Source organism: Brienomyrus brachyistius, chromosome 6 (genome assembly GCF_023856365.1).
Source record: "Brienomyrus brachyistius isolate T26 chromosome 6, BBRACH_0.4, whole genome shotgun sequence".
NCBI classification, from domain to species: domain Eukaryota; kingdom Metazoa; phylum Chordata; class Actinopteri; order Osteoglossiformes; family Mormyridae; genus Brienomyrus; species Brienomyrus brachyistius.
The window spans coordinates 4560622-4565172 of record NC_064538.1 but is presented as its reverse complement, the minus strand read 5'-3'; positions in this window follow the sequence as shown (position 1 = coordinate 4565172).

Below are 4551 nucleotides of genomic sequence, written 5' to 3'. Positions count from 1 at the left end.
GCTTATGCTGTGATTCAAAGAAAGACCTGCACGTTTATTCCTGTTTACAGTCAGTTACATAAATTATCAATGTAAAATGACACAATGGTAACCCTTAAAATGTATTATTCTGGCGCTAAAGGTGCTGTGAAAAATTTGGGTGTATCTAAATGTAAAAGTTAGAGGCACCAGTGCAACCAAAGCAAAAAGACAGTCTGGAGACTTGCCTCCCCGTTCTCAGTATTGAATTCCTCAATAACTGCATAGCGGTTAAGGTAATCCTTGATGTTCCTCGAGAGAAGTATAGCATCTGTATCTGTTCCCGGTTTTAAGACTGTGCCAGTCAACCCAACAGGCACCAACTTAGCAATCGCTGGCAACCCCTCTGAAAAACTTCACCAGAGAGAGATTCTTTGCATTTTGAAAAAGAGCAAATCGGCTGCAGAGCTTCTTTCCGCTGCCTAGTCCATGTCTTGGTGGTCTTTACAGAAGGTCCTGCTTACCTGACTTTTGACTAAGATTTAACTGTGATTCTCTTTAATAAACCTGGCTCCTCATTTCTCTGGAGCCCTGTGATTGGCTACTGCTACGCTTCACCAACATTGGCTGCATAAGTACTGAAAACGTCAAGAAGTCAGTGGAAGGGGATGAAAACATGACACCAGATATCTAGTGGTCTGTTTGTGGTCTTTCATGGTTTGTATCTTTGTGACACTGCGAAGTTAGCATTTTGTTAGCTGGACAGTGGCCTGTACTGGATGACCAATAAGTCATTAAATCCCCAGCTTTCAGCTGTGAGGCAAGAGTGCTGTCTGCTGTGCCACCAACTGGCCTGTTTTTAAAATCGTTTGTAACATTGTAACATTATTCCTTCTTTAATTGTCTTTTAGTTTTATTATTATTATTTTATTTGTTATATTTTTCCTGAGCTTGTGTGACTTAATTATAAAAATGCATGTTATAAGGTTATGAACTTACAATTTTCAATAAAATAGAGCCTTTTATACTGGGAACCTATTAACTAGTAATCCATAGACATGTTATATATTGTATATATTCCTGCCCTTGCAATACAGTTACTAACCAGTGTATGAAAATGATCTTAAATTTTCATGCTAATTTTGTTGTAAGAGAACATTAGCTTGGACTGAAGTGATTGCTCGAATAATATGATTTATAAAAATCCATGGCAAATTTTCTGCCTTGATTATTCGCTTTATGCTCCACAGAACAGTTATACACAGAATGCAGGAGTGGGTGGATGATATTAACTGAGGCACCAAGAGTAAAATGAGGATGAGCAGAGGGAAGAAAGAAGTGGCAGAAACATACTCATCTGAAAATGAAAATATGAAGATGCATTTTTTATTTTGAACTATTGATCTATTTTCAGTAACTTACCTTAACAGTATATCCAGATGCCGTATGGCAGTTAATGCACTGAACAGGAGTGGGCATTTTAAATATCTTATGATCAAATTTGTAAAATTTTAGTTTTCAAAACCACAATTTGTTTATTCAAAGACCTATTTGGGATAAGATCTTTCATTTATTGTCACAGTTGAACAAAATACTTTTTACAATTGGTTGAGTAATCTGATAAAATAATAGTAGCTGTGCTGAATAATTTGAACCATTAAAGTTTTCATTATAGCTATTAAACACATTGACAATGATGCCTTATAAACACAATAATGAATCCATGGTATTCAAAGGGGCTTGATTGCTAATTTGATTTCAAGCCAGAGTTTAAGTGAAATTAATTTGTTCTTTCATTTTTGTTTTAGCCTATTGTTGCTTTAATTGCTTAATTGACATTTATCTTGTTTATCCAGAAATCTGCAGGATAATCGTGAAATGCTGTTATATTTACATTCATTTGATGCTTTTATCCAAAGTGATGCACAAGTTAGTAAACCCAGGGTCAAAGCACAGGGTCAGCCAGCCTCCCTGGAGCAGCTGGGGTTAAGGGCCCGGTGGTGATGTCATCATTACTTCAGTATCTGACTTCATTGGCCAAGTATGTAGCACGTACAAGGAATCCGTTACCTGTTAGAATAGTATCTCCTATTGCAATATTAAAACGGATACAACATTCAGATAAAACAGAACTTATACTGCATTGAAATATCCAGTCATACACAAACACAGGCAAATGGGAATCCTGGGTTTTGCCCAAATTCTGCATGTTAATGCATCTTACAGATTAAAGAACCACAACAGAAACATTAATGTGAAAAGAAGGCATTTTATTGAGTATATGTAAGACGTGGGCCTGGACCTCCTGGTGCAGGGAGAAGCCAGATCACAGGCTTGTTTCACTTGCGGTCAGTCACCCAGAACATCAAATGACTGCTGTTGCTTCCGGCCACATATTCAGCTTTGTGTCACAACAGTCCAGACATTGGAAGCTGAATGATTGTGTTGTTTTCCCCGCATGTTTCACCTTTGCTATTATGTTGGTTTTCCCAAGAGGGTGTGGTCAGGGAATAACCCTCTCCATGCATCGGTCGTCAGTAGTTGATTGAAAATTCCAGGCCACCCACAACCACAGCCAGGACAAACATTTCGACAGGTGGTACTCTAAATGTATATTTTCTAATTTTTTATATATTTTTGATTACTGCCGAGAAGGACAATTGGATCAACTACAACACCAAGATCTTTGTAGCAAATATCGAGTATCATATAAGAACTACTTACTATCTGGAAGTGTGAGAAACGCTTCGGTTCCTGTCATCTGATTCTTTGTTTTGGTTCCCTAAAACGTAAGGAACTGGTGACTGGTGATGCATCATCTCCTTCTTGTTAGCAATAATGGACTTTTTTGTTTGTGGAAAGTTCTCAGATGGCTTACTGAGGACCAGCAGAAACCAGACGGCTGAAGGCAAATGAGGCGGCCAGAGAACCAGGGCCTCTTTCTGCCTGACCTACACTGAAGCAGAACAGAACTAGAAAGATTGATTCCGCCAGGAACTGTAGAGGGATTGCTGTATATCTACAGCTTTGCCTTTGTAGTGAGTTTCATTTCTTATTGTAAAATCTGTTTCCTGTAATATGCGTAAGTTACACAGCTTATATGGGTATAACACACTGCACATCCCCGTGTAATGAGTCAGTAGCATGTCAGCATGCTCACTCTCATTTCAGCATCTTTTGTCATATTTACTCTGTAAGTATTGAAAGATGGACATGAAAAAACAGCTTTCTGGTGTTGGGAAAAAAACATAATATTCAAATAACTCTTAGGGCTACATATTACCCCACAGAAATATATACACCACTTTTATCGTTAGAGATACATTTGCCAATATTGTGCTCCTTTTCATTGCTTCCATCCATCTGGCCTGTGCCACCTGCTGCGTGGGACAAAGGAACACTGGAATACACTGATGAGGAAACATTCAACAAAGGTCATTAGACTGTTAAAAACATAAACATAAAATGTTTTTCTTCAGGTTGTGCTTTTTTGAATTGATTTCAATAGAAATGTTCCACGTGAAAATACTATATTAGATATCATCATGTAACAATATTACTTCAATACCATTTTAGTCCTGAGGCAAATGTATTTCATGTATCCAGAAAGAATAACAACAGACAATGCAATAAATGTTTCCAAAACATTATACCATTGAGTATAACTAAACTAAAACCCAGAATGCATCAGATTTTAAAAATGGTTAATAAATATCTAGGCAGGACTTTTTATAAATTGTAAATGATATTAATAAAATGTTTTCATTTTTTGTTGTGCAACATTTTAGGCATAAACAGTTAAACTTTACACAGTAAAAAAATAAAAAATATTATAGAATTAGATTCACAATAATAAAATATGTATAGTGCACAAATACATGCGTAGGACAATTTTTCAAATACGTTAAACAGATGAATTATACTTTGTAAACTTGTGACTGTCCTCTGTGCACGTGCAACAAAACCAGAAGAGGACTGAAGGGACATGGGGACTGAGAGATGCGGCAAGAGTCTGTAGCCATACATTTCTGCAGAAATATAAAATTTAACTTTGCCACATTAACGGGGACTTCAGAAGTGTGCGCCTCAGGTCCCTTTGACTCCGGGGGGCATGGTAAAGACTTCACCTGAGCATCCTGAATTTGGTCGCCATGACGCCTACATGTGTTTTTTGCTAAGTATTCCACAGACAAGTTGATCTTGTGATGCTTCTGACAATCCCATCCTGAACTGACAGGTTCTGAGAGTCTATGCAGTTCGGTAAAATATTCAGCAATACTTTCACCCTGTAATTGATTTTGGCTGTGAAATCTAAATCTTTCAGCTATTACTAGTGGTTGCAGTTCTTACAAGGTGTCAAATGCAAGGGTGTTGTTTTTTTGGTGCACCAGCATCATTAATGAAATATTGCTGGTGAACAGCTTCCTGTTCAGGTAGGCCAGTACAGCTATGCTGGTCCACCAGCAACACTGGCACCAAACCAGCTCTAAGCGGCACTGAAATAGAATAGACAGTACAGACAAACACACACAAGCTATGATGCTGCCTGCAGAGGAGAGTGATATTGTTGCATCACATGACCTGGCCATCTGA